Raw genomic sequence first — 23,994 nt, 5'->3', positions numbered from 1 at the left:
CCATAACGTGATAAATACCTGTTTTTTTTCCCTTATGGGGACCACGAAACCGAAAACCAGGAAAACTCTATTTTATAAAAATCTGTGACTGCTATGGAAAAACTAAAAATGCAAAACCTCTTGTATTTTGCTGGGTTACTTATGGTTATGGTTAGGGCAGGGTGGGGGTTAAGCTTGTCATAGTTAGCGTTAGCATTTATCCCATAGAAGTGAATGAGCGGGCCCCATAAAGATAGGTATACCCTATGTGTGTGTGTGTGTCCCATATTGCCTGGGCTTCAGGATACCTCATAACCCGGAACTTCATCAGAAGTAGTTAGAAAATGGATGGATGGATGGATGGATGGATGGATGGACGGACAGATCAATAAAAGTACAGAACATCCATTTTACAAAGAACCGTCAACACTAAATGTTTGCACTGGTCATGTTCCTAGAAATTAAACTTCTTTTCTGAAAAGCAGCATGTTCATAAATTAGCTGTTGTTATTCCTTGTGGGAACAAATGCAGATGAAACTGTAAAACAGACTGCAGTGGCAAAACAGTTCTGGCTACCCGCCAGCCCTTCTGCCTGTGCTGCCCTGCCTGCCCGCCCTCCTGCCCATTACGTCCTGCCTGTGCCACCCTCCTGCCTGCCCTCCTGCCTGTGACGTCTTTCCTGTGTGCCCTGCTGCCAGTTATTCTGTATTTACATCCGGACTTAACTAATTGAACCATATAGATCAGGACTTTGTTAACCTGACTTCTGCCCTGTGGAGGATGGGCTCCCCCTTTCACTCTGGTTCCTCCAAAGGTTTCTTACTATGACTGAGTTTATCCTTGCCAATGTGGCTTTATAATTTTTCAGGCTTGATATTGCTCACTGGGACAATTGGGCAGGGACAAAGTAAAGTGCTTTGAGACTATGTAAGGCTGTGAAAATGCACTATACAAAATAAAGTGAATTGACTTGAGTAACGTGGCACAAAGCAACCCTTCTTTGCCACAGGAAATGTCTGGTGCAATTTCTTTTTTAATTGTACATGTCAATTGCATAATACCCTAAACTAATTCATTATTATTTCTATTATTATCATCATCATCGTCATCATCATCCTGATAAGTATTTCATTAGTATTCCATGGTATTTTGATTTTTCAGGAATCAGTGTGTGTACTGTATACTTTTTAATTTATTTGCACTATGTGTAGTGTCTCTGCAGCTGTACATACTTGCTGCATTAAGCACAAGAACTTCCCTCAGGCATCAGTATAGTTAATCAAATGTAATATTTCTTGCTTGTTTATTAAGTGGTTTTAGGTATTTTGTGTGTTCCACTTAATTTAGTGTAATTAGTCCTAGTTGACTCAGGTTTAGTTAGATTTTTCCTTCTGTTGTTCCTCTGCATCATGCTACTGTCATAAAATTTCAATGTCTTACCTAACTTAAGAGTTTTTTGCATTGTGTTTTGGAGAGAAAGAAATCATAACTTTTTTTCTTTAGATTCATCCACTGATTCTATCACCTATGACACATTCCCCCTGAATATTTGTTTGTTTGTTTATTTATGTATTTGCTTGGGAGGTGGAATTAACAAACATAAATAACTGAATGAATCAGGGTAGTGAAAAACATTTATAAACTTATCATTTTGGTATTGGTACGATCCTGTTCTGGTTAGTTAGCCGAGGGAGTAAATCATCCGGAGTTTCATCTCTCAATCTCCTCCTACACCCACTCAGCATCACAGTATGGACTCCCCAATGCAACTGATCTGCACGTATTTGTACTCTGGGAGGAAATTGAAGCCCCCATAGGAAAAACTCAAAGCCTACAGACATATGCACAAAACCAGGGGACATGCTCAGTTCTGCAGGTCTGGAAGTGTGAGAGAAGGCTATTTATTGAGTTTCCCCTCTGCCCCTGGTAAAGATGAAACATGCACAAGTCTACTTTTTAACCAACTGCTAAGTCATTAAACACACATATACTTACATGAAAGTCTGACTGATACTGGAGCTTCCAGTGCCCGTAAACCAGGTGCTGGGGTACTCCATTTCCTTCTTGATAATTAGCGCCATTGAAAAAAAACTGTGCCTTTCCTAATATTAATTGACTCTCAGACAAATGTACTACTTGAAGACCCTGCCACTATTCGCATTTTCCAGCAGGAGTCACAAATCTTCATTGCATTCAGTTTATTCTCAGATGAGCTCATGCATGTTTCTATGTGCATCTTTACACTTAAACAAATACAGCTGCCTAAACTCTGTTGTTATATTCCATATATATTTGTCGTGACTGGCCTTTTTTCTCAAATGATGGATTTCTGAAACTAAAACTGACAGTAATATAAAATATTTATATTGCCACATAATCGACACATGTTCTGATATGACATAGCATTCCCCTGGACCATAGTGCGACTTAGAGACGAGATATAACATGCCCTTCACAGTAAAACACTAGATAGGTGCAACACTTAATGTCAACGTTGTCAATGTCAATGTTGACTTAATGTCAACGTTAAATTCATGGATGCGCAAATTAAGTAACACAGTAACAGTACAAAAACGAGCAGAGCTGTGTATGGCATGACTATCTCGCGGCGGCGACAAAATATGCTTATCCTTCTAATTATTCAGAAGAAAATATATTTGCAAGCACAGCCGTTCACGGCTTCCGTACAAAAAGCTGTCACTACGCTACAGGAAGAATACACGGCCAATATAGGATTTACACAAGTCTGCTTCTTTTGTTTTTTTTAGTAACAACTTTCACAAAAATGAACAGCAATACTTCTAAAAGTGCAAATCTGTTGCCAAATTAAATAAACAAAGAAATTAATCATAAAAATATTCAATGTATATACAACTAACCATTTCCAATCAAAAAGTACATACAAATCTCCAGTACAAGTTATACAATGGAGCGCAGATAAAACTTTTAAATAGTAATTAACCAAACTATATAAAGAATACAAGTTTGAATACAGGTAATTTGTATAAATTTTACTGTGTTCAGACTGAAAAATCAGCACCAGCCTTACACACATTGCAGTTCTGCTTTTTTCTTCTTTTAGCATAATTATCCGTTTCACGTTCACGAGGCAGAAGATCCCTGCAAATGTGAAAATTCACAAGTAACAGGCACCATTAACCTCAAGCCATAACAGTCTGCTAGCCTGAACAATAGCAAACTCTATGTATTACCAATTATTACGCAGGTTGTCACTTTATCAAATCATGACTGTTACTAAGAAGTGGGAGTGAAACGCGTGTCACGAGATCTCGCGATATTACAACATGAGTTTCTCGTTGGAGCGAAAAGCGGTTTCACGAATGCGCTGCAAATTAGCTGCTGTGAATATGTTGGCATCTGACTAAATTACTATAGTAGATACCCCAGACACTTTTAAATCTTTTGTGTGGCAGCATTTCGGGTGCCCGGCGGAAAATATAAATGGCGAATGAAGGGGGGCTAGGTTGCGTGCTAAACTTTGTCACACTGAGAAAGGGGAACAAACTGGAACACAGGCAGGAAGAGAAGGGGGGCTCCAGCCCTCCTCGTTGTGTAAGTAAATTCCGGAAAGCAGAAGGTACATTGACAGGCTCGTGGTGACATTAAGCTTACGCTTGACCTGCGGGGACATGACAAGGGAGGGGGTCGCTGACGCTGCTAAATTGCAACATAACAAGATAAGATCAAAGGGAACGGGTGTGGGGACTAACGCCAGCAATGTCCAAACAATAGTTATATGTTACGTCAACTGGAAAGATACCAACAAGAACAGTAGACGCCCTAAACGGGGTATAAAAGTTAGACACAGACAACAGGGAGCTGAGCTTCCCTTGGTGTGTACTTTTGTGCATCTGAGAGTGGCTCCCGGATCGATCTGTACAACAAATAAAGAGAGCTGACTTACAACCATCCTTTGCCTCACGAATGCATCTTTTCCTCATCAACGGACTCGGTGGAGTCTAACTCCAACAATTTGGGGGCTCGTCCGGGATGAGGAGAAGGTTGTTTGGATTGGAACCAGAGACGAGGTCTTGGGGACGCAGAGAGCCACGGGCGCCCAGCAATTAGGTGAGCAGAGCCTGTTTTATCGAATTCTGCATATTGGCGATTGCTAAATAAAGTGGCTGGAAGTGTCTCAGGATCTGTCGACCAATATTGTGGCGAGGGCCTGTTGTGCGTAGCTCTGACGGCCTGTGAACAGAGGGTACGGGACCCCGTAGTAGAACCTATTGGCGGAGGATTTAAGTCCACTGTCGTGTCCTTGGTTTGGCAACCCACCTACTGCTGATGAGCAGTAGGACAGCTGGGATTGAGCGTCCCGGGAAATTCAGGACCCCCGAACAGCTAAATTGGTCGGAGGAGTAAGGTTCATCCTCCTTAAAACGGGTTGAAGTCCCGAGGTGAAAGTCCTCAAAGTATTGGGTTAAAGTCCCGAGATTAGAGTACTCAAAGCATCGGGCTAAAAAGTCCCGAGACGTGGGGTCCCAAGGTACCAAAAAGTGTACACAGCGCTATTTACTATTTCGCGTGTGTAAGTGCGTGTTTACTATTCACTATTCCAGTGTGAGTGGGTTTACCATTTACTATTTACTGTTTTGCGTGGTTCGGTGATTGTGTGTGAGTGTGGGTTTAGGTTTTGGTGGTGTTTGTTAGTGGGGCACTCAGAGACAACTAAGAGGTGTACTAAGTGTGGGTGGATAAATCCATCCCCTGAGGCACAGGGGTTGTTGGATCAGGAGAAGTGTAGGTCAGATAAGCTAAAACATGGATCACGAATTTGATAGAGAATTGGATGACGGGGGCTGGGGTCCACCAGTGCGCGGGCGGTGGAAGCCTCTGTGTGAACAGATACAGCTGTTAAAAATAGCAGTGGGAAAAACAGCTCAGGAAAAGGGCCGAGAGAGAGAGACGGCAGATGCGTGGAAGCGTATGGGGATTGCAGTGAAATGTGCAGGATACAAACCGGAGGATAGGCAATCATTAGGAGCACTTTTATGGCGTAAGGTAAAGGAGCATAGCGGCCTGAAAGACGAGGCAGGACGCGAGCTAGTGAAAGCGAGGGTGTTACAACGGGGAAAGTGGAGAAAAGAGGGAGAGAAACAGGAGCAGGAGAGGCGAGCGTGGGCATTACGACACAACTTTGCCCTTATTGGCTTAAGATTTTAGTTACATACATGACGTTTGTATATCTGCTATTTCTCCCGAGAAGCAGGTAAAGCAGTGGTAACTGCTTTTCAATTAATTTACTTGGTAAAATTAAATTTAAATAAATGATATGAATACTGTAATAGTACTCGTGAACTTTGTTTGTTTGTTGTTAGTTACTGTAATGTTGCGCTGCTTTATTTGTTTAATCGTCTTGTCTGTGAAGACATTCAAGTTAATCAAATAAGAACTGCACTGTACACTGTACATGACCATAAAAACTTTGAATCCTTGAAATAAATGTTTTTGATCTTTTCCTTGGCAGTTATCTTTTTACACAGGGCCTCTATGTACACAATAGTTATTTTTTTCACGACTAACAGTATGGATCAGGAGTTGGTTATTGTAAAAGAAGTAATGTGCATGCAGGTGATATTTGTATAGATTTATGTTCACCTCTAGGTGATAAGTTTGATAGTCATTTCTTTTACCGTTTGGTCTCTCGGTTGAACATAATAGTGGCGCGAGCAGCTCCACTTGGTTTTTTAAAAATACTCAGCCATGAACTTCTGGTGAACTCAGGTGAATCCCTTCCTTCAGTAGTAAACCTTGGTATTTTCAGCCGTTTACACATTGTCTCACTAAAAGGTTGATAATATATTTGTCCTTTTACATAATGATGAAATATACGCTAATAAAAGTGAATATTCATAGATTCATGACTAACATAAAGTAGCTAACAGAAACTTAGACTAACAAAAGGTGCAAATACATACTCAGTTGGTTCCATTGTGTTGATTACATTACAATGTTTACATTGTAATGATTATATCATGGATATTTGGCATACTTTTTATAAAATCATAATTCTTATATTCTACGTTAGATAGTGCTAAATAATATTCCATAGATGGATGGACTTTATTAATCCCTGTGGGGAAATTGTTTTTTATGTCTCCCTCAACTTACTCTTTGTGGAGTAAATTGTCCGCGAAGTGCAGCTGCCTGTTGGGGCGCCCAGGGAGCTGGGGGTTAAGGGCCTTGCTCAAGGACCCACAGACGTGCTGTGGCTGGGTTAGTTTCAACTGGTGACCTTCTCATTACAGGCACAAGGACTGACCCCTGCCCCCCAACTGTGTATGAGTAGCATTTATGCTGTTTCTTGAGTGTGAGCTAGTACATAAACCAGCTAGTGTTCACCACTGCAAAAATACTCTAGCTTTCATACACATTTTTTTATTTTCTTACATTGTCCGTTTTTGTTCATAGTCTGTAATATTCTGAATAACGACAATGTAGAGGAAAAACAGATTAAATTCTCCTTGTTTGTAATTTCCCCATGTAATCCACTGCCTTGTGGTAAGAGGTGGAAAAGTCGGACGCGTTGAATGATGAGGATACGATATTGAGTTTAGTTCTTGAGTGGATTTATTCATATGATATATTAACGCACAGTACTTTGAACTGGTTTGTTTGGCTCGAAAGGGTCGATATGCAGACACCATCACACACGGCAAATACGGTCAATGACTGTTTCACTTTGCACCTTCAGCCCTGAGCCGCGTAATCTCAGCACCTCTAATAACAACCATTGCTGCCCCCTACAGGTGGGAATACACTTACACAATAGTAAAGATCACTAAGGCAGGCAGTACCTCTCGTTTCAAGTATTACAATACTATCCATCCATCCATTTTCCAAACCGCTTATCCTACTGGGTCGCGGGGGGTCCGGAGCCTATCCCGGAAGCAATGGGCACGAGGCAGGGAACAACCCAGGATGGGGGGCCAGCCCATCGCAGGGCACACTCACACACCATTCACTCACACATGCACACCTATGGGCAATTCAGTGATTCCAATTAGCCTCAGCATGTTTTTGGACTGTGGGGGGAAACCGGAGTACCCGGAGGAAACCCCACGACGACACGGGGAGAACATGCAAACTCCACACACATGTGACCCAGGCGGAGACTCGAACCCAGGTCCCAGAGGTGTGAGGCAACAGTGCTAACCACTGCACCACCATGCCACCCCTATTACAATACTATATATATATATATATATATATATATATATATATATATATATATATATATATAACATTATATTATAAACAATAAATACGAATAAATAAAAACATTGAACAAATAAACATCATCAATAATATTCATGAATAATTACGCTTAATATACAAATAAAAGAATAGCTCCTGCAGATGATTTCAGATAACTACTGGAACAATGAGTTCTGGAGGGGAGCAAGCTCTGTTACATGCTATAGAAATGTTGATCTGATTCCTTTCATTATCAGATTGTTACCACTGTTAAAAACCACAGATATTGTATTCTGATTGTATGCATTTCCTTATTAGGGCATGTCAGTTACTTCTGTTAAAAATCAGTTTATTCTGACGTCGTAAATTTCCTGACCAGAGTTTACCCTCTTTAAAGTGATGGAGGTCCACTTGTGCCAAAGATATGTCAATATGCATATGAGATTTCGTTTGTGCCAAAAATATGTAAACAGCACACAGTCTATGTCGACTGAGAATGTGACAAAGAATTTTTCTGTGACAATTCTATTATGTCAATGAGTTTGTCTGTGGAGCCCCTGAAGGGACCTAATGGTGTCCGCTAATTAGATACCCAGAAATAAACTGTGTGGCTCCTGCCCAAGCATTGCTGCCCAAACAGCAGCTTCCTCCTTATGCCGCCGAGGGAGGAGTAGCAAGTGGTTCCCCTGCCCCTTCCCCTCTCCCCCCTGCAGACGAGGATCATAACCATTCAGCACCCGACTCTACCTCCTTCTCGGTGATGAAGTGCCGTGGCGAAACACTCAGGCAGCAGGACGAGGTAGCAGAAATTCTTGCCCCTATGTTGGTTTGTCCAAATCCTCAAGGGGGAGATGAGGTTTGCTCATCTGACACTGTAGATGAAGGAGTTGAAGGACATTGCCAGTGACCTGCTGGATCCCAGGCAGAACAGACCTCACCATGCGACAGCCCTTCAGAGACTGGTCCTCCTGCGCATGGACTGGGGCATGATGCATCAGTTTAAACAGGAGCCTGGTAAATCCTGCGAGTGCTACACCGAGCGACTGATGGCAGCATTCTCCAACTACAGCGGGATGGACTCCCCCAGCGGACCGAGAGTGTATGTGATGTAAAATACACTAAGATAACTCAGTTCCTTTAAAGAGAGGCACTTTTAATACTCTGTATTTTTTTCGTGTGCTGTACCCTTAAAAAGTACAACACTAGTACTCCATATTCAAATAGTCCCATTAAAAACTACAGCCCCCAAACATCAAACTGCATGCTTCTATGTCACCTACACTTCATTAAGCAATATTAACACAAGTAACATGTTTCATCACTTAAAGCCAATCTAACTTTTTAAAAATAAAGTCTGTTTCAACTGGACTTTTACCTAAGTAAAACAAACATTTTATGTTCTAGTTTTCTTAAAACTACTGAAACAAATAATTGGCTACACTGCAGTTCCGCTGTTTTGTTTGGCACCCCTGCGTGTCCTGCATTGTGTGGAAAAAACCTGAAGGCTGAGGAATGTTATGTAACACAGCTAGAATGTAAAAACTCTCTCTGGTGTAATTCACTGCGTAAAACCAATGGTGCTAAGTGTGGTGTCTTCTTCATAACACTCCCTGATGTTTGTGTCCGTGACCATGAGATAGGGTGGGCTGCTTTTCTTCCTTCCTTTGACTAGTATTCCTCCTAAATTGTTCATCTGTATTTGCTGCATTGGTACTTGTTGATGTGCGTGTGCCTTGTGTCACGATCGCCGTTTAACGGGAGCGGCGGACGGGCAGGAAACAGGCAAGGCAGGCAGGATACGGGGAAATACGGGGATTTATTAGGAACACGGGGTGCAGGAAACATCTCACGCAGACGGACTTCAATGACGGACACTGAACTCTAGTAAGACATGGACTCAAATAGACAGGACTGATTGAAAATAATCGGACACAGCTGGGTACGATCAGGGAAGCACACGTGGATAATCAGGGGGCGTGGCACACACGGTGGTCGGACTGTCCGGGACCTCCTCGGGGACTAGGGCAGGAAAGTCTGGAGCTGGGTCAGGGACAGGAGTGGGGCCAGGAACAAGAGCCCCAGGGGGCACAGTCATTTGAGGCAGAGGGAGCGCCTCGGGTTCTAGGGCCGCAGGGGGCAGCGGAGGCGGCTGCTCGGGCTGCGCAGGAGCTACGGGCGACGAAGGCGGCTGCTCAGACGCTGTAGCAGGAACCCAGGACTTTATGCTCAGCCCACTGCTGTTAACTCCGATGACTCACAACTGAGCAGCAATGCACATTTCGAATCACATCATCAACATCAGGCTGATGACAAGACTGTGGGTCTCGTCAATAAAAACGGTGACTCAGCATACAAAGAGGAAGTGTGATGACTATCGGACTGCTGCAGAGCCAACAACCTGTCTCTGAATGTTGACCAAAGAAATGGTTGTTGACTTTAGAAGAACACAAAGCACAGAGTGACCACTCTCTGCTGCACATCGATGGCTCATCTGTGGAGATCGTAGAGAGTACCAGATTCCTTGTTGTCCATCTGGCGGAGAATCTCACCAGGTCCTTCAACATCAGCTCCATAGTAAGGAAAGCACAGCAGCACCTCTACTCTCCACGGAAGCTCAGAAAAGCCCATCTCCCATCCTCACACTCTATTGGGGAACTGTTGAAAGCACCCTGAGCAGCTGCATCACAGTCTGCTTTGGGAACTATGTCGCCTCAGATCGCAAGTCCCTACAACAGATAGTGATGACAGGTGAGAAAATCATTGGAGTATCTTGTTAGAGAAATATGTACTTTTTTTTATTATCATTTTGCTAGACGCTTGGAAACAACACCCTGCCGCAGCTTGATCTTAATTGAGCAATAACACGTCTCAAGAACTGTCGCTTGAATATTTCCACCCCATATATGGTGACAAACAATGTTCAATGTCAGTTGCATATCCTGTTTGTGTACCTCAATAAAAGACACTGCGAGGGGAGTTCCTTTTTCGAAGTTGGCCGAGTTCGACTGAGAGGCTGACACCTCGAGGTCAGGACCGGGCTTCCCTTTGTAAGGAAAAGTGGTAAAAATGCCCCAAGGTTCTTGGTTGATCATTTGAATGCAGACAATGTTAGGAATTTATGATCATGGGGGAAGCCAGGGAGAGAATGGGGGTTCCAGTTGGCACCACTAGGGTGATAAGGATAAGATAAGGTGATAAGAATTTAATTACAATGATCATAAAAGTCTCTACCCTGTTCTGTCCTGTCCCCGTCTCAGGATCCTCACACTCCAGGGGGTCACTCTTTATATGTAAATTCACTCACAACACCTACACACAACACCTTGGTGGGGAGGGCCTTTTTGGGTATAAAGGGGGGTGAAGAACTGTCTTCAATTTGTGTCTGAGCTGCCTTTCAGTACCCGGTGTGTCTCTACACTGTATTACATTGTATTATTTTTGCTGTTCAATAAACCATCATTTTGCTGAAACTGCGGAGACTCTGCAAGTGGATTCCCTACACCTTGCAGCAAGTAAAACGTCATCACAGCTGTCTGTGTTGTTCTGTGTTCAGAGACTGGTTTGTTTCCAGCGCATCTTCAGAAGAAGATAACCCTAACATATCTCTCCCCTCCATCACGGATATTCACACCACACACTGCATCCGCAAAGCCACCACCATTGTGGATGACCCCACCCACCCCTCACATTATCGTTTCACCCTCCTGCCTTCTGGAAATAGGTCCCGGAGCATTCGGGCCTTTACAGCCAGACTCAAACAGCTTTATCCCCCATGCCGTCAGACTACTGAACTCTCAGGGACTAATCTGATACCACACACACATACACTCATTAACACACTTTATTATTTAACTACTATTTTTTTATCTTATTGTAGCCATGTTTACAGTTACTTTTATTTATTTTTATTGCTACCTCATTGCACAACCAAACTGCACCTTATCAGTATTGGGTTTACTGTGCTGTTTGTGCTCGTTGGTGTCAGTTGTCCTCTCTTTTTGCACTGTCCTGCAATGTTTGCACAGTTTTTGCTCATTATGCACCATACAGTATGTTGCTAGGTTGGTATGTGTTAGTCTTGTGTTAATTTAAGTAGCACCTTGGTCCGAGGGAAACAGTTTCTTTTGTAACTGTACTATACTCAACTGTGTAAAGTTAAAAATAACATTAAAGACCTACTTGACTTGACTTTTACTGATAACAGGTGCTAAAGTGAAGTGACTTGCTTCTGGGAAAGATCTCCAGCTGAAATTCTCTACAACAATTATGGGAGAAATATGGGAAGGACGCGGCGTCAGACCTGCCCCAGTGGGACGAATGTGGTTTTCCTAGAAACAGCAGCTTCAGTCCCAATCAGATAAGCCAGATGCGTTTGAAATTAGAGGAACAGGATCAGACTGGTTGCTCAGGTATTAATGTGGTAGAACTAAAACGGAGACAAATTGGAAGGTGTTTCAATTGTGGGAAAATGAGACAAAGCAGGCAGAGGAGATGCGGGTGGCAAAAAAGCATGAGATAAGGAATGCAGAGAATGTGGATGAGGGTGAGACTCCTGTGAAAACTGTGTATTGAAAATTAGGGCCACAGTATTGTCATCCATCCTGTCAGGGTATGTGGAAATACACTGAGGGTAAATGGCCTAATGCAGGAAGTGTCTTAATCCTATAACATCCAGCTGATTCAGGCTGTTGGGACAGTGTGGGACTGCACTCTTCTGGCTGGGACCTCGAATAAATGAATGAATGTTACATGTATACAGCCCTTTTCTAAGATACACAAAGAGCTTTACAGAGGCAATGGGGAGCCACTTCAACCCAAAGGTGAGGCAGCAGGAGAGGGGGCCCAGGCAGAGAGAACAGCCAACAAGAGGGGTGCTTCCACAGACAGGACGGGGGCCCCGGCAGACCAACGCTGACGACTCCTGGGACCAAGTCAACAGAGCAGCTGTTGTCATTGTGACTCACCCTCATACATCCATCCATCCATTGTCCAAACCGTTTATCCTACTGGGTCGCGGGGGGTCCGGAGCCTATCCTGCAAACAATGGGCACAAGGCAGGGAACAACCCAGGATGGGGGCCAGCCCATCGGAGGGCACATTCACACACCATTCACACACCATTCACACACACATGCACTCCTACGGCCAATTTAGCAAGAGAGAACATGCAAACTCCACACACATGTGACCCAGGCAGAGACTCAAACCGGGGTCCCAGAAGTGTGAGGCAACAGTGCTAACCGCTGCACCACCATGCCGCCCCACTGTTGGTTACATGTGTACATATTTTGTCTGATCTCTTCACCACCAGGTGGCAATATAGCAGCTCCAGAGTTGTTGATGGCTAGAGTAAAAATAAAAACACAGTAGCACAGAGGTGTAGCTAAAAATTCTGGGCCCCTGACAGAATGTCACCTTGCGCCCCTCTATCGAATTTTACATACTGGGAGAGAGATTTGTTGAGCCATCTTCCAATCTAATCCAATCCAGCTTTATTTAAAAAGCACTTTAAACAACCTTATCGACCAAAGTGCTGCACAAAGGAATAAATAAAAATATTCACAAACTTAAAAACGAATTAAAATAAATTTAATAAAAACCAAAACATTAAATGTAAGTAAATGGCCATTAAAATAAAAATATTATATTAATAATTATTTATGAATATATAAAAATTTATATTAATAAAGAAAAGGCTAAGATTGAAATAAAATTTACTATTAAAGTTAATATCTCACAAGGTGTCCAAGGAGAAGAGATGAGTTTTAAAAAGAGATTTAAAGATTTAAAGAGAAGAGGCCTCTCTAATGTGAAAAGGCAAATCATTCCACATTTTAGGAGCTGCGAATGCAAAAGCTCGATCCCCTCTAAGCTCACGCTGAGTCTTAGGAACCATCAGGAGCAGCTGATCAGCTGACCTGAGAGAGCAGGTGGGGGTGTAAGGGTGAAGCAGCTCACAGAGGTCAGGTGGAGCAAGACCCTTGAGGGCTTTAAAAGCAAATAACAGAATTTTAAAATGAATCCTAAAATGTACGGGCAGCCAGTGGAGTGAGTCTAAAATGGGGGAGACATGCTCATATTTCCATGTGCGGCAGTATTTTGAACCTTCTGGAGGTGAACAATAGTGGAGCCTCTAACCCCAACATAGAGGGCGTTACAGTGGTCCAAACTAGTACCGACAAAAGAGTGGATTACTGTCTCAAAGTGCTGCTTAGAAAGAATTGGCTTTATTTTGGCCAACTGCCTCAATTGTAAAAAGCTTGACTTGACAACTGATCTTATCTGCGTGTCAAACTTAAGGTTGGTGTCGACTTTAACCCCTAGGTGTGTGATGACTGGTTTACAATATTGTTCCAAGGAACCTAAAATTACAGTGGAGGTCAGAGGAGTGGAGTTACCAAAAACCAACACTTCTGTCCATTACCTCCCCACTTCCTTGTTAGTTACATTATTTGTTCTGCATTACTGTACTGCTTTGGAGCCTTTTGATATTAAGGTGAATAACACAGTGAAAAAAGAGACAGATGCATTGACAGCAGTTGTGGCCACACTTTGGACTGGGAGTGTAAGAGCAAAGGAAACTGAATCCACTATGTTCTGTCCTGTAAATTTTTATTAAACAACACATGACACACATACGAGTCCTGTTTTAACTTTCAGGGCTGATGGTCTGCAGCCTGGCTTGTGGTCTACAGTGCAGCGCAGGTGCAGTCACTGTGCTGAGCCCGGCGTTATAGTAATGATGCAGCCTTTCACACTGACCAGTGAGAAATAACCTTGAAAATGACTGTGCTCTTTGTGGTTCTCCTTTTGGAAACATCTTACCACCAAGCAACAGACATTTGACAACAGACTTCTACTCATCAATTATCAGAAATGTCATGCAGTAATCAGAGGTTAGACGGAAAAAATGACTTTTGTATTTTTCATCTTTTATCTTGGAGCAAACAGTTTTAATTGATGTACATGAGAGTAAATGGTGAATCAGTTTATTTGCTTTCTAGCTTTCTAGCACTTGGCTACCCAACCATTCATCAGTATGTGACCACTGCCATCTGGCTGAGTAAGTCTACTGTAATACTATTATTACAGTAGTATTATTAGTATTATTATCAGCTTATTGTGAGAATGGGGTGTGGGAAAAATGTCTTAAATGCAGACTGGTTACGGTGATCAGGAGCTTACTAATGAAAATGAGAAGAGCAAAGGGTTTGAACATCATAGTGGTTCCACTTGTTTTGAATCAGCCAGTGAGAAACTGACAAAGGGACCGGAAACAGGGAGGTACATGCTACAGAGCAGGCTGATCTGATTGGCTGTTCACACAGGTTTGCACGGCACTGCAGTGATTTACATTTTAATTTTTCTGGGTGTCTGTTAGCTTAACCCTAATAAATCAGTTTCACTTGTTGGATTTCCACTTATGGTCCAGCATGGTGGTGCAATGGTTAGCACTATTGCCTCACACTTCTGGGAGCTGGGTTTGAGTCACGGCCATAACACCATGTGTGTAAAGTTTGCATGTTCTTCCTGTGTTGTTGTGGGGTTTCCTCCAGGTTCTCTGGTTTCCCCCCCCCCCCCAGTCCAAAAACATACTGAGGCTAATTGGAGTTACCAAATTGCCTGTAGGTGTGACTGGTATCTGTGCCCTGCGATATGCTGGTGGCCCATGCTGGGTTGTTCCTTGCCTCACACCCATATCCTCCAGGACAATGTACGCTACTGTAATACAGAATTGAGATCTTGCAAGTACAAGTATGAGTACGTTGGAGGGCACGTCAGAGGCGGAAATGCTGTAGGTGACGTCAGACGCCGGAGACTTGGCGGAAAATCTGAATGAACAGCGAGGGGAATTTGGAATCTCTTGTGGAATATATCGACTGGTACTTCAACATTATAGTCATGAAGAAGAACGCAGATGCATCTTCTCCAGCCAAAAGCGAGACACCGTCCTCCAAAAGAAGTTGCCCGGCAGACTCCCCTGGCACAGCATCGCCGACTGGTAAAGACTTTGCCGACATCCTGGATTCAATCGACAAACGATTGTCCAGCTTCGACGAGAGGTTGGCTCTCGTCGAGATTCTACATCAGGAATTCAAATCCCCGAGGGAATCTTTGGAATTCAACCAGCAGCAGGTGGAAACACTCGCTGCTGAAAACACCTCACTATGGGACTCGGTTAAGTCTCTAACTGAAAATGTGACCCATCTAAATGAAGAAAATAAAAAAATAAAAGAGACTGTCGTCGATCTACAGGCCTGTAGCATGAGAAATAACCTGGTGTTTTCAGGCATCCCAGAATTACCGTCAAAACCTTTATCAAGAACCACCTGAAGCTTTCAGAGGACACTGAAAAACATCTGCTTTGAGAGAGTCCATCGGCTGGGAGCCAAGAGGCCTGGTGCACTGAGACCGTATCCTATTGTGGTTAAATTTGGATATTTTAAGCAGAAGGAGCAGGTGAAGAGCCGCGGCTGGGAGCTGAAAGGAACAGACTTTGTCGTAAACGACCAGTTCCCCAAAGAGATCCTGGAGCGACGCAAAGTTCTGTTCCCAATCCGACGCAACTTTATTTAGAAGGGTTCCCGAGCTCTCATCGCCGTAGACCAGCTCTACGTGGATGGGCAGCTGTACGGCGACCCCAGTACCACTCCCTGGTAGCCAGCTTAAACTACAGGCAGACGTTTTATTACAAGAGACTCATAGACCTGCCAAAGGATGAACTTAAAACACCCGAGTTTCCCAATGTGTTCTCAGCCTGCTATAACTCTAGGCAAAGTGGGCACTAGGGGGCAGTGTGTGGCTCAGTGGGCTAAGCCTGTATCCTTGTAATCAGAAGGTCGCAGGTTCGAACCCAGCCTCAGCACGTCTGTGGCTCCTTGAGCAAGACCCTTAACCCCCAGCTCCCTGGGCGCCACTATGAGTGGCAGCCCTTTGTGGTCAACTTACTCCACAAAGAGCAAGTTGAGGAGGCGTAAAGATTATTGATCCCCTGTAGGGAAATTAAGTTATTTATTTATTATTATTATTATTATTATTATTATTATTAATAATAATAATAATAATAATAATAATGATAATGATAATAATAATAATAATAATAATAATATTATTATTATTATAATAAAGAGGGGTAGCAATTCTAATACATCTATCCACCCATCCATTTTTCAAAGCGCTTATCCTACTGGGTCGTGGGGGGTCCGTAGCCTGTCCCAGAAGCAATGGGCAAGTGGCAGAGAACAACCCAGGATGGGGGGCCAGCCCATCGCAGGGCACACTCACACACTATTCACTCTCACACGCACACCTAAGGGCAATTTAGCAACTCCAATTAGCCTCAGCATGTTTTTGGACACTGGGGGGAAACCGGAGTACCCGGAGGAAACCCCACGATGACATGGGGAGAACATTCAAACTTCACACACGTGACCCAGGCGGAGACTCGAACCTGGGTCACCCAGGTGTGAGGCAACAGTGCTAACCACTGCACCACCATGCCGCCCCCATGGAACACCATAATACTCAAAATTAAATTAATAAAAATATCCATCCATCCATCCATTTTCCAAACTGCTAATCCTACTGGGCCGCAGGGGGTCCGGAGCAACAGTGCTAACCACTGCATCACCATGCCTCCCCATTCTAATACATAAAAATGTCAATTTCACAGTACTCAACACAATTATAGATCCACAGGGTAGATTTATAATCATTAAATTATCTATACTTAACAAAAAGTTATGTATTGTTAATATATATGGTCCAAATGTTGATAACCCCTCATTCTTCCACGTTTTCTTTACCGCACTCTCTGAACACCAGGACTGCGCACTTGTTCTTGTGGGCGACCTCAACTTTGGACCAAATAAAGAAATGGACAGGCTCAGTACAGCTGCTCAGCGCAATTGGGAATCCACAAACATAGTTAAACAGCACATGAGCGACTATGGACTTCGCGATGCATGGCGTTCTCTTCACCCCACCCGTAGGGAATATACTTTCTTCTCACATGTCCATCACTCTTACTCTCATCTGGATTATTTCCTAGTCAGTAGCTCTCTGCTGAGTGACATTTCAGACACAGAGATACACCCTATAGCTGTCAGCGATCATGCTCCTGTATCTTTAACCCTAATAAATAAGAAGGCCATTCCACCAAGTAGAAACTGGAGATTTAATACATCATTGCTTAAAGATGGAGATTTTATTAACTATTTTAAAAAAAGAGTGGGCTTTATATTTAGACTATAATGACCTGCCTGGAACATCAGCATCTGTTCTCTGGGAAGCAGGCAAAGCTGTGATGAGAGGTAAAATAATCTCATTCTCATCACATAAAAAGAAGAGAAAACAAGTGTATCCAGGACTTAGAAGAAACCATGTGTCACGGGAAGGTTCGGGTGGACAGGCGATCGTGCGGGCGGTGGTTCAGAAAACCAGGCTGACGAGCAGGATCGGGGTAATCGGGGTTTATTCGGGAAAGGGAGACACGGGAGACAAGCGAGGCTAGATACGATCAGTTAAAAATAAATATGGAAAAAAACAACTATATGTGCTGTTAAAGACTGAAATGGGGATACAGTATATGACCCTGACAGAAAAAACAGCACTTTCAGGGACTTTTACAAATCTTTATATTCACCACAGATAAACCCATCTAAAGACGAAATTGATCAGTTTCTTGATAGTATAACCCTTCCGAAATTATCAGACAATCAAGCGATGGCACTGGATTCTCCGCTGACACCAGGTGAACTCCAGGAAGCCCTGAACGGTATGCCCAATAAAACGGCTCCAGGTCCAGATGGATTTCCAGCAGAATTCTATAAAGAATTCTGGACAATTCTGGCATCAACATTCTGCAGAATGTTGCAAGAAACCAGGGAAAATGGTCGGCTACCACCAAATATGAATTCTGCAAACATTAGTCTCTTGCTAAAACCAGGCAAAGATCCTACAGTATCTACCAGCTATCGTCCAATATCCCTTATAAACGTTGACCTTAAAATAATCTGCAAAGCTCTCTCAAAAAGAATAGAGAAGTTAACCCCTCTCATAATTCATCCTGACCAAACTGGTTTCATAAGGGAGGCACTCATCAACAAATACACGTAGATTACTTAATCTAGACATAGACTATTCATGCAATAAAAACCTTCAAATTACAATACTGTCTCTAAATGCAGAAAAAGCATTCGATAGAGTTACAGTAACTGGAATTTTTTATTTGCAGCTTTATGCAAATTTGGTTTCAGAAACTCTTTCATAAACTGGTTAAAAATATTATATAGTTCACCAACAGCATGCGTCAGGACGAATGACTAAACATCCTCCAGTTTCTGTCTCAAGAGGGGCACCAGCCACGGATGTCCTCTATCCCCCTCATTGTTTGCGATTTTTATTGAACCACTAGCAGCAGCAATTAGACAGGCTACAGTGATTAAAGGCATTAAATGCAGGAATGTATAACATAAGGTAAGACTTTATGCGGATGATGTGTTACTTTTTCTCCAGCATTCACAAACCACTCTTTCTGAGGTAATTACATTAATAAACTCTTTCTCAAGAGTCTCAGGTTATTCGATAAACTGGTTAAAATCTACAGTTCTTCCAATTAATTGCTCCTTCCAGAATAATTCTTCCTCTCCACTGTAGTCTGGAGATATTAAATATTTAGGAATTAATGTTACACCTAGGCTGGCAGATTCAACTAAACTAGACCATTTCCCACTTTTAAAGAAAGTAGCGGATGATCTGGTTAGGTGGAAGTCCCTACCCATATCACTTATGGGAAGGGATGCCTCAATAAAAATGATGGTTTTGCCAAGAACTAATTATTTATTTGCAATGATCCCGAGCAAAACATCACCTGACTGGTTTAGATCTCTGGACTCCGCTATCTTTCCAGAGGAATTCAGATGAACCCCCACGTATTAGCTTAGAAACACTGCAAAGGACTAAGGATAAAGGAGGACTAGATCGGCCTAACTTTCACCACTATTTCTTTGCCAACAGGCTCCAAAACATCTCAGGGTGGTTAAAACATACCCTCTTAGATGAGCCTTGGCCAGACGTAGAACAGGCACTATGCAATAAGATAGAGATTTCGGATTTACCATTCATTAGCTCAAACATCAAAACGACAGGAATGCTTCAAAAGCATCAGTATCAGCTCTTTTCTGACAGCGTGCTGGGAGTTTCTAAAAATGACTGAGTCTTCATTAATCCCATGCAAGCGTACTCCCATCTGGAACAACCCTGATGTACTACTAAACAATAATTGATAAACTTCCCAGATTGGAGTTGTAAAGGTATTAAATACTTGGAACATATATTTGAAGGAATAGACTTTATTCCCTTTGACATATTAAACAATATGGGATTAGCAAGAATAGATTTTTAGAATATCAACAAGTTAAATCTATAGTAAAAAAAAAAAATAAGGTCTAATCAAATCAAATTACAAATACCGCAAAGTGTGGCAGAATTCCTTAATCTGAAACCCCCCAAATTACTGTCTAAAATATACAGGACACTTTCTAAAATGGATGACTCATTGCAACATGGGTGGAAGATCTATCAGTCAGCTGGGACCACAATTTCTGGTCTAAGATATGTTTAAAAACCTATAAACTGATTAGAAATTCCAGTTTACAGTTAATACAATACGAAATCCTGCATAGAGTGTGTAATATTCGTGCAGAAAATATTGCATAATTTGTTAGACACAGAATTGATTATTTAAATGATGTGTACGTGTTAAATAGAAGCTTTATGTTGATTGGTTAATGCACACGTGATCTGTTTATGCATACTCGCTGAGACTCAGTCGGAGTAGTTCTACCTGCCTGTACGGAGTACAACATAAACTCCGTGTCATTCAATAAAGATTCTGCACAGCTATCCTGCCGTAATTCTTTATAAACAAGACAAAACATGGTGCGAGAGTAAAAGTGAATCACACGGACACAATGGACGTCGCTGGTGTTCCGTCGCCCCGCATGGACAAAACAGACAAACAAGACAAAACAGCATAAACGTCAAATTCTCAAAACGAATACTGGAAGAAATAATCAAGCTTAAAATTGAGTATTATATTTGTGACCTTGAGCGAGTACCCCCCTAATCAAGCGGTATCCAAAGCGAGCACACAGGAGAGATTAGGGCTGGATCATAAAAGTATTTATTGGTTTTATTAACAATCGCAACAAAAAGGGGAGGGTTCAATAACTCCCGGTGACCTGGTTGATGTTTCCACTGGTGAAGTATATCCCCCAGTAGGTAGTTTAAAACCCCGGCCCGCGCCACTGGGCAGCCAGAGATATCCTCACAGCAGGCTGGGACCCTATTGCTCGATTAGCACCCCTGGTTTAAACAAATCAAAATACCATATACTCAAAACAACAAAATAGTCCTCACTGCAGAACAAAATAAAAACCAATACCGACAGCGCACAGCAAATCCACTCCAATACGCACACTGGGGTCGTCAGAGCACTGGTCCCAGGCTCCAACTAATAAGCCCAGGGACAGCCTGCTAGAGGGTACGGACAGAGTCACCCGAGAAAGTCCACGGTCTCAGCGGAGTTATACATGTGTATCGTTCGCAGATAATTTTACAAAGGCAGTATATACGTTGCGCCCTAAAAGAGGGGAAGAGAAACAGTGGGTACAACTTTCCCCAAAGGTTGCGGTTTCCTGCAAATGCCAAAACAGAAATTACAAAACCCACACTCCATTCCTCATAATAAACATAAAACCAACATGTATCCCACACAGCAAAAGCGTTTATCTACCTCCAGAGGACCCGCACTCACACCAGCCGATCAGGTTTTCACCTCCGGTCGCTCTTTTATATATTACCATCGCGTCAGTCAATAATTAAAACTATGTCCGACTCAATAGCAATTAACTATGTTAGGAAAAAGATAAAACCCATACCTTGTCTTTGCAAACAATCTTGTTCTGGATACACGACTTCACCCCCTTGTGCCTTTGGGCAAATGCGTTCGTCCCTCACCATCAATGCCCCAAAACTTCACGAAGAGTGGTCCGCCTTATCCAGAGGAAGACTAGGCTACTTGCCGCACTCCCTCTTCCCAAGAAACCTCCAAGACCAAACAGTACTTCGATTCGAATCGCGAGATTATGCGGGTATAAATCTGATGGAATACCGCGCCCCATATCATCATAAAAATCCCCTCGGGGTATCAAAATAAAGGTCCCCTTTTCAGCTATATGGTCGCTACTCGTACCGGTTATATATTAATTGTTGTTTGTATTATGGTATAAAATTTAATCAAGAAATTGACTAAAACAACACCTGATGCACTGACAAATATAATACATTTTCATACCCGTAGTATCATATTTGATACACACATTTTCAGCACGTTTTTCTATAAAATATTTCATGATATATTAAGTTATTATTAGTTAGTTCACACTAATAAAGACTCATTTTGAAATATAATTAATTTTCGCTACATTGCGCTTACTGTAACTGTTCCCAAAATAGGACTTCTTATCCCATGAAAATCCTGCCGGCTACAACGTGTTTGCAGCCGTCAGTGATTCTTGAAAAAAAAAAGACGTTTTCCATCTGAACTACATAGGTCATCCACCAGAGGGCAGAATACAGGTATATCATTATATACACCAGGTTTTTGAGGAAAGGGATAATCGTATTACTGACGTAGAGGTCTTAAATATGATACATGTGGCGTTATAGGGAGTTAATGTAATTTTCTATTCACTCATGCAAATAAATAATTGTTTGATAACAAAAAAATACATTTGTTTTAATTCTTTTTTCCTGTAAACATATCACTTGTCCCCCCCCCCCATGCTCCCACATTCAAAAATGAAACTTTTGATAGCACTTTATTGCCATCGGTTCCACGGGAATGCAGACCTCTATTCTTTTCTTCTACCTGGCAAGTCCACCATTATAATAGCAATTCACCAAGGTGCAAGCGCATGTAGCTCTTAAAGAAATTGTTTGAAAAAATTAGTTTATAGCATGTTTACACCCTAAATACACCAGTGACTGAGTACAACCCTTGTGGACCAGGCGCCTGGCTTTGACTATTTTTCTGCCATTAAACTAGCAAACATGGGTTGGCCATGAAGTAAAATAACTTGTGCCTTTAAATTGTTAAAAAAAAAGTCCTGTGTGTTGTAAAGTGAGGTATGAAACAGATACCAGGCTGCTTCAGTGAGGGTCAGCGTAAGTTTTATTCATGTGATTTTGCGGTTTCAACTGTTTCATTGGAATCAATCCAAGCAGCAGCATGAAGACTGTAAACCAAAGAAGTGGGACGATGCCTGAGAAGAACAACTCAGTCAATCCTCACATCTCCTCTCTCCTCAGGCGATTGATGGACTCTGAGCATGACACATGTACAAAAGATGAGGACTCTTCTCCACTATTCGAATGGAAATTGTTCTTAATCTTTTATTTATACCTTTTGCTTATACCGTAAGATTTAGGAACACACTGAAAAAGATCAACTTTAATACATTTGAAGGTTGAAGTTATTGGAATTTGTTACGGCTGATTTGGTGGAATATGTTTTTGGACAGAACTGTCAAAAAATGTGGAATGAAAATGCAGTTTAATGGTTGAATCTGTAGCTTGCCTAACTTGCTATAAATTACACACACATGCAGCATTAAAGTAACAGGGAGCTATTAGAACAGAGTTGTTGTATTACATTAACACAGACCAGCAAAAAATATAACATTATTCTAACATTAATGTAATGTTGTTCTGAATAGATTTCTATGTCCAGTCCTGATTTCAAATTGGGCCTTTAAGCCTAGAATATGGTCAGTTTTAAAAACACTTGACTTTGTTGCAACTCATTTTCATGTTAATGTCATCTTTCCTGTTAATGTGAGTTTGTTCTGTGTGGGTCTCTGTCTCAGGCTGTCATTTTATTCATAGTTATTCATAAAATACTTGACTTTGTTGCAACTCTGACTAAGTTGAATTCCATCAAGTGGTTAACGGGTGTGAAGATAAATGTAAGGTACTCCATCTAGGGAGCAGAAATATAAAGTACAGGTATTTCATGGGTGTCACTGAAATAAAGGTAGCTGATCATGAGAAAGACCTTGGTGTGTATGTTGATGCTTCCATGTCCCATTCTCGCCAGTGTGAGGAAGCAATAAAAAAGGCCAATAGGATGTTGGGGTATATCTCCAGGTGTGTGGAGTTTAAGTCAAGGGAGGTAATGCTAAGATTATACAATTCCTTGGTGAGACCTCACCTAGAATATTGTGTGCAGGTTTGGTCACCATATCTTAAAAAGGACATTGTGGCCTTAGAAAAGGTGCAGCGTAGGGCCACAAAAATGATTCCTGGTCTTAGAGGAATGTCATACGAGGAACGGTTACTTGAGCTAAATCTGTTCAGTCTCAAGCAAAGGAGACTGAGGGGGGACATGATCCAGGTATATAAGATTCTAACAGGTTTGGATGCTGTTCAACCAAACAGTTACTTCAGCATTAGTTTAAATACACGAACTCGTGGCCATAGGTGGAAATTAGCGGGAGAACATTTCAAGCTGGATTTAAGGAAGCACTTCTTTACACAGCGTGTAGTCAGAGTATGGAATAGCCTTCCTGATAATGTAGTGCAAGCTGAATCCTTGGGTTCCTTTAAATCAGAGCTAGATAAGATTTTAACAACTCTGAGCTATTAGTTTAGTTCTCCCCAAGCGAGCTTGATGGGCCGAATGGCCTCCTCTCGTTTGTATAGTTCTTATGTTCTTATGTTCTTAAGAT

The sequence above is a fragment of the Brienomyrus brachyistius genome, unplaced genomic scaffold (assembly GCF_023856365.1).
Source record: "Brienomyrus brachyistius isolate T26 unplaced genomic scaffold, BBRACH_0.4 scaffold77, whole genome shotgun sequence".
Classification (NCBI taxonomy): domain Eukaryota; kingdom Metazoa; phylum Chordata; class Actinopteri; order Osteoglossiformes; family Mormyridae; genus Brienomyrus; species Brienomyrus brachyistius.
Note: the sequence above shows the minus strand (reverse complement) of the source record.